The sequence below is a fragment of the Monodelphis domestica genome, chromosome 7, assembly GCF_027887165.1.
Source record: "Monodelphis domestica isolate mMonDom1 chromosome 7, mMonDom1.pri, whole genome shotgun sequence".
Taxonomy (NCBI): Eukaryota; Metazoa; Chordata; class Mammalia; order Didelphimorphia; family Didelphidae; genus Monodelphis; species Monodelphis domestica.
This window is the reverse complement of record NC_077233.1, coordinates 120,103,455-120,117,074: the sequence shown is the minus strand read 5'-3', so window position 1 is coordinate 120,117,074 and position 13,620 is coordinate 120,103,455. Positions and strand designations below refer to the sequence as shown.

Genomic DNA, 13,620 nt, shown 5'->3' with positions numbered 1-13,620 from the left:
GTCATATCACCCATTTAACAATGTTTTTCAAATGTTTCTAAGAGAGAACAATTTGTAAATCTCATAGAACTGCTTAGGGACCTTGAATGTGGACATTATATACAAAGCCACATAGCTCTCTGTGAAAGTAGTCAGGCATGGGTTCAGATCAACAAGTAAATTCACAGAAGATAAACTCAGAAAACCCATTATAATGTATTCTGGCACTGAAGGGAAGTTTCCTCTTTTATTTAACACAAAACAGACAGCAAGGATACTGACAAAATGGCAAAGAAAACCCCCCCAAAACTAAAAAAAAAAACCCAAAAACCTGATGCAGAAGGGGCAAGACCTCTGGGTTCAAAGTTGGGGATCTAGGTTGTCATCCTACTTCTGAAGCTTACTATCTTGTGACCTTGGGCAATCACTTAATCTTCTTCAATTATAGCTTCTTTAACTGTAAAATAAGGAAGTTAGATTCAATGCTTTCCAAAGTCCTATTCAACTCTCCCTCTCCCTCTCCCTTCCCACCCCCATAGCTACATGGCTATTATAGCATCTGCTAGAGTGCCTTAATAATGATCACTATTAAAAATGTGAACTAGATCAGTGATATACAGCAGAAGCTTAAATAGAACAGTGTCAATTGACCTTATATAAAAATAATTATTTAGAGGATTTCACCTCCATTTTCAAAGAAATTTGAAGAGATTAATCCCTGATATTTTTCAATTATAATCGTTCAGTAAATCCCCTGAATGCACATAAAGGATCACTTTCCATGGGCTCTTCTTCCTCAGGTAATACGTAGCAATTTGCAGGCATGTAACCTTTAACTTTTCCAGATGCTGCCATACCTGCTTAGGTGCTTTTAATTATTTGTTTCTCTAATAGCTGATCTTCAAATCAGACATAAGACTTAATCCTTCTGACCATCCCAGAGATTGAGCACAAGTAAGAAAAAAAAACAGAGTTTGTGGAACAGAAAACACATCTCCTTGGACACATGTGTACTTTTCAGTTGGCAACTCTGGCATCTGTTTATGCAATGAAAATTGTAAATGATTTCTCTCAGCCAGGCTTGGGTAGCATGAAGCCTGAAAAAAAAAAATAGACATAGAAATTGAAAGGATCAGGCACAAACCAGAATCAAAGTTTAACATTTCATCCAGGCATTATTTACATTCTTTATTCTTTCTTAATAATTGTTGCCAAGAGACTTGACTCAGGTTCTTGTGTCCTAGGAAACACATGACTGACAGGCATCAGAATTGCAAGACACACACAGTAAACATTGAAACGCATGAGCCAAACCTTGTAAAATAGCAATGATTGCAAATACAAATGTGATATTGTATCTTAATATTGGGTTGCTACTTTAAAAAATTTGAAAAATGAGTTATTTTTATGCTTTGGTGTCTTTATGGATTTGGAATAGCATTGGTATATTATTGCCCATTGCAATCCATCTATACCTTTTCTTCTCATGCATTTCTTCTCCACATCCCTCCATAAAGCTCCAGCATTGCATCTAACTAACAGAGCAGAAGCTTTCCCCTAGCCCTTTAATATTTCATAGATTCAACTGCAACCCATCCATTGCCATCCATCTATTTTCCCTCATTCTCACTATATGACTTCCTGACCTACATTTTGGTCATGTGAACATTATATTATGATACTTTCCACATTATTTCTGGCAAGATATATTTGATAATATATGTTACTAACATTCATCATGAATCTCTCCATTGTCATATGGCTCACCCATAATTTTGTTTGTCCAAAAATTGTCATGATTAATTATTCAAAGCTATATAATGTCACTAAAGGAATATTTGTGATGAAAAGATGGGTTTTCGGGTCAAGAAGCAGATTTCTCTTATTAAAATCCATGCAAAAATTTCCAAATACAATAATCTGAGAGTCTCTTCTTATTTACTTCTGGGGCCAGTTAATTATCCACCCACAGTGATTATTCAAAATATATGCACTGATGGCCTAACACATGCAACTTTATGTCATAATCTGAATGATATGCATTCTTTATTAACTTGTTTTTTCCCTGTATTTCTAAGTCAGTCTATTTTGGATAGCTAAAAATCTCATTGAGAAATTCTTATTTTATTTTGGATATTGATATATAATAAGTATAATTCCAAAACCAACCAAGGACAACTGGAGAATTCACCATCTATAGATACCCCTTTCATTTGCACTGTTTATCACAGGATATTCTGTGACTCCAGTATGTTAGCTTATATGTCTTTCTGTTTATACCTGAATTGATATTGATAATCAGAGATTTGTTAAATGGAGTGATCCTTATAGTTGGATATAATTTAAAAAACCTCATATGATTAACATATCTAAAATAGACATCCATTTGGAAGAAAGCCTTTGAGGCTGAATTTTATCAGGGAAATGCTTTTATTGTAATCAGTAAATAAGAATGTAACTATATCTTTTATTAACCACATTTATAAGTCAGTTTGTAATTGTGAAGAAGCAGTCTGCTGAGGAAGATTGTCTGCAAAAGTGTTTCTTGCCTATTTTTTTCACCAAGTGTATATGTATAGACTATTCTCATAAAGATTTTATAGAGCTGAAAACTACAGTAGTTGTGTGGGTCACTAGTTGCTGATATCTTCTGAACCATCTTTTTTTGGTCAAATATCTTCCATAAAGCTCTACTATAATGACTAATCTTGATGTAGAGGTGACCCTGAGTATTTTAAAGTTATATCAGTAACATACAAATCCTGGCAGGTTTTAGCATCCTGGAATGTCTTCCACTATGTTCCTATCAAGAGTCTATGTATTTTTTATAAGGACCAGCTTTGCTAAGAACAGCTCATCACAGTAGGATGATTACTTGGTGATGACTTATTTGGTCATGCTAATCCATGAAAAAAATCAAGGTTCAGGATAGAACTCAGTCCTATGCATTTCTCTTCCACTTATTACATGGTAACAGTAGTGAGTGAAAAGAAAAGGCTTGGAGGTAAGGGCAGATAATGATAAAAGTTACACAGTTTAAGATTATTTATAAATGTCAAGTTAGTGTTAGCACACTAAATGTGTATTTCTAGTCATTAGTGAGTGGGCATACTACTTGAGGCATTTACTTATCAACTTGGATATAAAAATATAATCCAGAAATAAAATTAGAAAACAAATGGAAATTTCCCCAAATGGAAGGATGACTAATGGGTACTCTTTTTGATTATTCAAAGGATACAAGAACCATCGATCCATGTAGCAACTGGTTATCTCATACCATAGTAAACACTCAAAAAAAGATGCCCTTAGAGATAATTTCATTTTATTCACTGATTATAAGAGATGAACAATTAGAAAAATTTTATAAATGAACTGATGCTCCAAGTTTTTTCATGCTCACTGATGTCAATGGAAAAGTGAGCACAGAGGAATAACATATATGTGCTTTTACATATATGCATATATATGTATATTTATATACATATATATACAGTGTGCATGTATCTACACCCGATTGTTGAGTCATTCAGTCATATCTGACTACTGACTATGACCCTGTGGACTATAGAACATCAATACTGTCTGTGAGGTTTTCTTGGTAGAAATACGGAGGGTTTTTTTTTTGTTTGTTTGTTTCTTTTTTCCATTTCCTTCTCTAGTGAAATAAAGTGAATAGAAGTAAAATGACTTGGCTTTGGCCACACAGCTAATAAGTATCAAGCTAACTTTGAATTCAGGTCTTCTGATTCTTAACCCAGTACTCTATCCACATTGAACCATCTAATTTCCTTCTAGATACATAATACATATGTAGGAATAAGTTAGGCATGGTCTGGTTTTCCTTGGGTTAGTGGAAAGAAGGGAATTTTAAGATAAGCCCTGGGAAAGGATTCTGGGTAGGAAGGAATTGTGGGAGTCTGAAAGTGACAATAACTGAACTTCATTTCCTTCTTGGATTTTATCAGAGCTGGGAGAGGGTTTTATCTCTCTGCCTACAATTTCAAGCTGAAAGAGGAGTTTTGCTCTGATTCTCCCTAGAAAGTCAGGATTTTGTAGAGAAATCTTTGGCATCCAGATAGAGGGTTTGCTTGGAGGAGACTAATTTTCCTGAGTCTAGTCTTCATTTGGCAGTGATCCATCTATGAGAATTCCTATTGGCTAAGGTAATTCAAAGCTTTCCACCTATAACTTTCAGTTACTTAGTACATCAGCCAAACCCAGAGGTTTTCCCTTTCTTTCTTTATTAATTACTGGTGGGAAGATTAGGTTCAGTCAGATAGCTTGGGAAAGGGTTTTAGTTAGCATAAGGAGGTGTAGGTAGGGCCCAAAGAAGAACAGAAGGCTCTCCTTAAGCAGGGGATGTAGCAGCTGGGTGGAGGTAGTTTGAAGAGTGTGAGGATCATGCCTACCAGTTCCCCTTATCTCTTTTGTTAAAATAAACTTTGTTCCCATAATCAAAGGTTTTGGTGCTTCATTGGCCCTTAGGAGTTCCTAGGTGGCTTATAATATCTTACATCCCTCTACGACACTTCTACATTACACATATATCCATATATCCAATACCCATATGTGTACAAAACATACATATATACATGCATATTCACATAAATGAAATATATATATATTCATAGATATGTGCAGATCCATATAGTAAATATGAACATATTGACATACATACATACATATCCATCTACACATGCAGGCTCACATAAAAATACACAATCCACATACATCTGTATGTATGTATGTATGCATAGATAATACTTCTATATACATATACTCTGCTATATACCCATCTATATGCATGTTTGTATAAATATATATATATATATATGTATTCAACTGTTATGCACATGCATATTCACATAAATGTCCTGCATATTTATACATATCCACATCTATATCTATGCACACACAAACACATGCAAACATATATATACGTATCCACATATCCAAATACACATACTATTCTTGTACTTGGGAAACTTGCTTTGTAGATGATATATACGTGAGACCAAATATTATTAACTCTGCACTCTTTCTGTCCTGAATACATCCATCAAGAAGAGAGAAGGGAGGTAAAATAAAAAAAATAACAACAGTTTTCAGAGGCAGAAATGTCAATTATCCATAGCACTTGGAAAATGTGTTCCATGTATGGATACTATAGTGAAGGAATTGGAATTAAAACACCTCTGAGATTTGGCCAGATTCCCCACAAACTGTCAGAGAAGAGGAAACAAAAGGGCATTGTGAAGGTTAGCTGGGCTATGAAACAGACTAGCACCCTCAGATGGCATTGATGGGGCTGTGTATGGATACAGCCATTTGGGGTATCCATTTAATTTATATAAAACATAATTGAATAAACTTAACAGACTTGTGACTCATTGATCCTACCAGTGGATAATATATTACAAAGAGATAAAAATTAGAAACAAAGATATTATAACGATCAAGCTATTCTATTTATTATCCAAAAGCTTGAAAAAAATGGTACCTCTTTTTTGGTGAATGTCTGAAAACAACTATGTCAAACTCCCAAAAGGGGTGGATAGCCATAAAGACAAAGTGAATAATTTAAATTTAATTAACAGGGAACTTGAGGAAAAATCTATGGTAATCAAAGTTAGAGGAAAGAAAATTGAAAAAATTCTGGTTAAAGTTCTTTCTCTCATCTCACTTTCATCCTTTCCCCTCAACTTTGCTTGTAAAATTCATGAACACACCTCAATAAAAATATTCTCTCCAAAGTGATCGAGAAAAGAATGTGTATATCTGCAGAGGATGATAGGTTGCAAATCAGTATAGAGTGTTAGCTGCAGCTCTTCTGGAAGAAGCAGACTTTTTTAAAAAATGCAGCTATTCGATCAAGTTGTTTTCTCATCTGTAGTGCCCTTTCTTGCCTTTCCTTCTCAAGCAAATGTAAATCAAAAGCCTTTAGAGCTATGGATCCTGATGATTCACAAGGTAATCTTGCAAACACAGTCAGGGAATTTATGATTCACAAACTGCTTAAGTGGCACCTCTGCTATTACCTTAAAATATTGTTGCAGTAGATCTCATTTCATAATGTTTCAACTTGATTATATTTTTAAAACTTTACTTTTCTAAGGATAAATATACTCCTTTCCATTTACTTATCTTTATTTTGTTAAGGTTTTCTATGTACTAAGGAGCAAACTGCATTTTTTAAGATGCTCTAAAGTTATTATTTTTGACTTGAGTGTCCATGCATATTTGGAATGTCTACTGAATTGCCAAGTGATGTATTTTCTAACAAAGAATTATAACATGATTACCCTGGATGTTAGCATGATGAAATTACTTCAAATTTCTTTTTCTGTTTTGGATTATGCCTACTCATCGAAAAAGGGTCCGGAATATAGAATATGTTCATGTCTTTAACACTATAATTTTATTAACTAATGAATTTTTAAAATATTGAATGCATTTTATTAAAATGAGTATTTAAAATGCATCCAATTTTTAATATCAGATTTCTTTTCATTCTGTGAGGTCACAGGAGATAAAAGGGCCATGAAGAGAGAAAAACACTCATTTTTATATTTTCTCTACATACTTTTTTTGGGCCCTATCAGTAATTATAGGGTAAGAGTTCAACCAAATTTTGACACAGTTAAAGAATTAAATTTATTTCCCTCAAATAATTATTGAGTATCTATTATGTTAAAATACTGGAACAAAGCTTAAGTAATCAAAAATGGTTTTATTTTGGAAAGGGAATATAAACTGGATTTTAACAAATTGTTAGGTATGGAGTAGATGAAATGAATGGAGGAAGGTTTTGTGAAAATACAAGCAAAAACTCAGAGGCAGGAAAGTTCAAGTTAGGTTCAGAGAACTGAAACTTAATAACAATTCCTAGAGTAGACTCTTCCGGAAAGTGAATGGTGAAAGAAAAGGTGAACAAGCTTTCTTGGAAGTTTAGAATAGATGTCCTTGGACATTAGGTGAAGAAAATACTTTTTTCTAATAGAAGAGAAGCTTTTAAAGGTTCATAAAAATATAAGCGACATGATAAAAGCAAGAATTTAGAAATATTACTACAGTGGCAATATTCAAGATTAATTGTAAAAGAGAAAGAATAGAGGACAAAAAGTTAGGAAAATATGACCGTAATATAAGTGCAATGTAATGAATGTTTAAATAAGGTCAATTAAGGAAGAATTGTCAAGGAGCATGGTCTTATTGGAAACAATGGGGAAGGAGGAAGAAGCAATCAAAGGTAACTCTCCAGTGTTTTGAGAGTCCATCACCTGACTATCCCACTGATACCTCAAAGTCAATACACAGTACTATTCTTATTGTCTTTACTCCAAACTTATTCTTTCTTTTGGATCCATAATGTCTCTATATGATCACTCCATATCCCACATTTGAAAATTTAGAAGTATCTGTACCTCATGCTATCTCCATCTCTCATATCTAATTAGTTTAAAAAAGCCCTCTATGTTCCAATTTTTTTTTTCAATAGTCTTCCTTCCATTCCCAGAACCTCATCATCACCTATTTGAATTAATGGAATTCATTTAAAAAGTTCTTCCACTCAATCAGACACAACGAGGTGGCTTAGTATATAGAAAACCAAGCCTGGGGTTGGGAGGTCTTGTGTTTCAAATCTAGTCTGTCACATCCTAGCTGTGTGACACTGGGCAAGACTCTTAACTCCAATTGCCTAGCCTTTACTGCTCTTCTCTCTTCAGATAAATACTTCTTATCTATTCTAAGAGAAAAGCTAAAAGTTAAAAAAGTTATTTCTCTATTATCTCTATCCTGTCCAATGGCATAGGTAGTGAATTTTTTTAATATATATGTCAGTCCATTTAATTCTTATACTGAAAACTCTGAAATGACTATTTTACCTCCTATCAGATGCTTTTGACTGTTATTCAAAGCCCTTTACAGATCAATATTAGCACATTTTCCAGATTTACCCTATTTTTTAAAAAATGTTATAAAATATTTTAACAAAACTCTTGAAACCTCTTTAAACAAATGTTTTAATTTATATTTTAAATTTAATGTTATTTACACACTACATGTCAATACAATTGTATGTATGTATAAATATATTTATTTATCTGACATTTTATGATCCATATTCTCTCCATTTCCTCCATACTCCCAAAGATGACAAGGAATATGATATAAGTTGTACATAGGTTATCATATAATATATATTTCCATGTTTGTCATAATGTGATAAAGATACATATCCTTTACACTAGAGAAAAATTCATGGGGGAAATAAAGTGAAAAATGATATACTTCAGGCTGCATTTAGATTTTGTAGGTTCCTTATCTAGTGGTGGATATCTATTATTTATCATGAATCCCTTAGTGTCGTTCTGTATTCTTTCATTGCTGATAAGTCATTAATAGTTGCTCATTATTCATTATTTCTAAAAATTTTTCTCATTTGTTATTTTCCTTCTAATCTTAGATGCATTGGTTTTGCCTAGGGAAAACTTTTTTTTTAATTTAATATAGTCAGTTATCTATTTTACATATCATAATGTTCTCTGCCACTTGAGTGCACATAAATTCTCTCCTTCATAAATCTGACAGTTAATTTTTTTCCACATTCCTCTAATTTTTTATAATACCACCTTTTTGTCATAAATTATGTGATTATTTTGACTTTTTATTGGTATCTGATATGAAATGTTGGTCTGTGACCAGTTTCTGTTATATTATTTTCCATTTTTTCTAGCTGTATTTTGTGAAATGAGTTCTTCCAAAACTTTGGAACACTAAGTTTTTATGGTCACTAACTACTTCATGTTTACTATCTATTCGGTTCCATTGATTCACTATTCTTTTTCTAAGCTAGTACCAGATTCTTTTGATGTTTGCCAATTTATAATACACTTTGAGATCTCTCATGGGTTTTTTCTAATGAGAAAAAAGTAAAGAGAAAAATACAGCAAAACTGATTTGTTCTCCTATTTTGGCTTTGGGAACTTTAAAGGGTCCAGAAGATGTCATACTTCCATTTTCCTGTAAGTCTTAGCAGTATCCCCACAAGAGCTGATAGCAGAATATGCATTGGAAACCAGTGACAAACTGTGTATACATTTACGGCATAATGTGAACTTCTTGAGTATTTCTAAAATGTAAAAAAAAAAAATTTATAGCAACCAGGAGTTTTGAGTTACCCCTTTGTTATGTATGATCTCAAAACTTGAGTGTTCTTTACTCTGGATAATAATATGTGCTTGTGAAAGAGTATGGCACAGACTTTCAGGGTGATGTTTTATGTCAATTATTCTTAGCAAAGCAATAAATACCCACTTCTAAAAGATACTTAATGCCTTCTTACTATGATTATAAACTAATGATTCTCAACTAATAATTATTAAGAAGGAATTAGATAGAATTGCATTAAAGGATTTTCCTAGATTCCCTAAGAGTGTGTATAGCCTTGTTAGGAACTTGAGACTTTTTCATAAGAGTAGGAGATTGAATAAAGGTCATTAGAGTTTTATTGGTCTTCTCTATATTTATCACATTCATGTTCCAACACAATAACTTCTAGAATTAGAATCTGGGGCAATATATTAGTCTGGCTATTGCCCTTCTTCCAAATTTTCCTCACTTTTCCTCAAATTCCATCTCCCTCCAACCTTTTTTCTCAAAATTTAGTCCCTGACTTACTTCAATGATCCAAATCCCTCCATGTCTCTATATATCTTTATTTTATTTAGCTTATTCAATCCATTTCCACCTTCCTTATTCTATTCCTTCTTCCCTAGCATCTTCCTTGTTGAAATCAGAATCATAACTCTTATTTATATGAGGCCAGTAGGTAATCTGTAGTAGTTAAGTAGTAAAAGCATATGAGTCAGTAGTTCTTAAGAAATGAAAACTATTTAGTATATGAAAGATTATCCCAAAACAGTAATATAGAGAAGTTACACATTAAAATCCCTTAGGTTTCATCTAATATCTGGAAAATTATCAGGTGACAAAAGATGAGTCAAGTCATTGTTTGAGAAGCTAGAAAAAGACCTAAGTTCTAAAACTGTATTGGTTCAAACTTTTGAGGAAATATTTTGGATTTTTGCCCCATAAACCCATCAAAAATAAAGGAAAAATCAGAAGGGTGGATTGACCTGTTCATATACTTTGTTCCAGAGATTCCATTATTATTCCCAAGGGTAATTAAAGATAAAATGCAATATCCTAAGAAGATCGTATATCTAATACTTTTTTGAGTAAGCAAAGAATTATAAAGAAAATAGATGCCCTTTAGGAGGAAGACTGAACAAGTGGTGATATATGAATATAATGAAATATTATACAGTAAGCAACAACACATATGAGGAATCAGAAAAATATGTGTAGACTTTAATGAATTTATACAATAGTAAAAACTAATAAAATGAATACAATATACAATAAAAGATAAATAAATCAAAATGGGACACATTGAAATTTAAATGCCCAAATCTTATACAATGAGAAGAAATGAAGAAACCCTTTTCAATCCTTCTTCTAGAGAGATGGGAAAAAAAAATATAGATGTAGGGAACTTCCAGGCTAAGATAGCCAAAGTGTTGAAGAAACTTCACAACTCTCAATACTACTTATCACAACAAAGCATCTCAAAAGGACAAAAGTCAAAATCAGATTAGTGAAGGGGCTCTGCCACAGAGTGCAGCCTTGAAGTTAGACAGAGTTTGAACATTTCCATGCTACAAGTGGGTAAAATTACACCTACTAAAGCATGAGATGACGACCCCTCCCCCACATCACTTATCATATCAGAGTCAGACCAAGGGATGGGCCAATCTCTAAATTCTCTGGGGCTGGCTGGGGGCACCATCTCTGAGGACAGTGTAAATCCTTGATGGCAAGACTTGGGACCAGAGGATGAGGAGTGTGGAGCATAGGAGCAGAGAAATCAAAGACACTGGCTGCTCACAACAGACACCGTGGAGGCTGGAAAAATAGCCTTAGAGCAAAAACATTTCTGCAGGTCACTATACTAAGAATTGCCTTCTTTCCTCACTCAGACTTCTGACTGAAAAGGGAAGATAAAACTAACACAGCAATGGCCACCAATACTGAGAACAATAATCCACAAATATGAAAAAAAGTAAGATACAACAACAGAGAAAGTCTCTGACAATATATCACTTCTATGGAGAAAAGGGGCAGAGTACAGAGGCGACAGGAAAGAGTGACAAACAAGCAAATACATTGAAACTTTCAAAAAAATGGAACAAGCTCTCAAGGAAATTAAAATGGAGTTCAAGAACCAAGTAAGAAAGATAGAAGAAACTTGGGAAGAAAGGTAGGAAATAGAAATGCCAATAATTAAGAAAAGAAAACAACAGTTTAAAAGACAGAATCTCCTACTTGGAAAAAGAAGCACAGCAATCATATTAAGTAATAAGCAAATTGGAGACCAGAACTGACCTGCTAGAAGCCATGAAAAGCAAGTTAGACCAAACAGAAAAAAAAAAGTCAAAAGATCAGAGCTGAAAACCAGTCTTTAAAAACTAGAAGCTAATGTAGAAGCTAATGATCATACAAGACAGCAAGAATTAATAAAGGAAAATCAAAATAATGAAAAAAATAGAATGAAACATGAAATAGCTCATTGAAAAAATAATTCACTTGGAATAAAAGACCAGGAGAGACAATTTGAGAATCATTAATCTACCTGAAAACAGAAAAAAAAAAACCAGAAGCCTTGATATCATATTATAAGACACTAACCAAGAAAAATACCCTGATGTTCTTGAACAAGAAGGCAAAATGGACATTGAAAGAGTCTATAGATCACCCTCTATATTAAATCCTCAAAAGAAAACCACCAGAAATATGATTGCCAAATTTAAGAGCTTCCGAGTCAAAGAGAAAAAATTGCAAGAAGCCAGAAAGAGACAATTCAGATATCAAGGAGCCTCAGTCAGGATTACACAGGATTTGGCAGCTTCCACGCTAAAGGACTGTAAGACTTGGAATATGATATTCAGAAAGGTAAGAGAATTGGGTCTACGACCAAGGACCACCTAACAATCAAAACTGTGTGTCATTTAAAAAGAGTGGATGCCATAAACTGTAAGAGTTAAAATGGTTGAGGTTGTAAACTGTAGTGAGTAAAATAGTGGAAGACTTAAATTATAGTAGATATAAGAATGGGTGAGTAAATTGTGACCACAGAAAATATGTTTTCAGTACAGTGTCTTGTTTTAAATCAAATATAAGGTGGTCGCCAGGGAAATATTCCCAATTATGAATATACCCAAGTCAACTGGGTTTTATAGAGAATTTAATTAATAATACAATGAGGAATCAAAGAGAGAGAGAGAGAGAGAGAAAGGAAATAAATGAGAAAAGAATAGGCCGGCCCAGGCAGCCCTGGCCAACCCAGGCCTAAGCCATAAAAGAAAAGATTAGTCAATCCTTAATTACTCACCATAAGATCTGTTCAAGTGAGGATTCAGGGGGACAGAGTCTCCCCAGAGGGAGTTCCAGCCAGAGTCAGCCTCCCTTGAGAGACCTCCTTAGAGATTGTCCTTCTTTCAACAACCTCCTTAGAGACTGTTTCTCAAGAGACTGATTGAAGAGACTCCTTAGAGTCTGTTCTTCTAACAGCCTCCTTAGGCCCTGTATTTCAAGAGCCTATATCTCTTTTCAACAGCCTGTCCTTTTCTGATATAGGGGGTTTTCTCCTATGTCACCTCCCCTAAGTTCTTCCATCTACCAATCACAATAGATGTTTTCCAAAGGACAGTCCATTCTGAATTCACACCTGAGTAGACTAATCCTTTTAGTAATCCACACCTGAGTAGGTTAGAATCTCTGAGTAAGTTTTTTCCTCTTTGCTCCTTGTAAGTTCACAAGTTGCCTGACCTTAGTAGGTACTTAGCACCCCTTTGTATTAATTCTAAAAATAGGCATGGCTTAAGTATGGGTGTAAGTATTTTTCATTGTTCAGCAAGGAGTTTTTCTCCCCTAAAGCAGACTTAAGTACGGGTGGAGTAGAGGTCTCACATTTTTGATCTAAGTAGAGTTCTCACTGTCCAAATGGGGAATAGCCCCAATAGGGAATTGTCCCAATGAAAAATTCCCCAATGGGGAATTTTTTAACATTCACAAGTCTGAGAAATTTCAAAATTCACAACTGACTATATACTTCCAGGGGAAACTATGGACACTGAAAATAGAAAATTTCCAAGCATTTGTAAAGAAAAAAAAAACCAGACCTTCAAGGGTTAAAATAGGGGTTTTGACAAAATAAGAGAGCAGCTTTTAATAAGTTAAGTTTTAATGAGAAGATAGTAGAGTTGTAAATCAATATTATTCCATTAGGCCAGAGAAAAGAAATCTTCCTGCAGCTTTTAACAATTTCAAATTCATTTTAATTAAAATAGAGATACTAAAATAATATAGAAAAGGAGAGAAATATAGGTAAGAGGAAGAGAAATAAATTTTCCTAATATCTATACTAGTTATTCTATAACTATAACTGTCTATAATTACTACCTAAAACTGTCTATATTTACCTATAATGCCTATAACTATTGCTAATAAGAACCACTCCACAAAGTTCTAACCCAATCCAGCCCAATCAAAATCAGCCCAATCACTGTATGATCC

General features: G+C 33.7%; 1 long non-coding RNA gene across 1 annotated transcript in view; it reads right to left on the bottom strand.

Annotated features, from left to right (window-relative positions):
- Positions 1 to 1,139, bottom strand: part of LOC103099788 (uncharacterized) — a 2,155-nt gene extending 1,016 nt beyond the window's left edge. Inside the window, exons 1-2 of the long non-coding RNA XR_470412.3 lie at positions 837 to 1,139; positions 384 to 436 (exon numbers count right to left, since the gene is read on the bottom strand). This is a non-coding gene — a long non-coding RNA (uncharacterized LOC103099788). The remainder of the gene's footprint in view (positions 1 to 383; positions 437 to 836) is intronic.
- Positions 1,140 to 13,620: the final 12,481 nt, after the last annotated feature.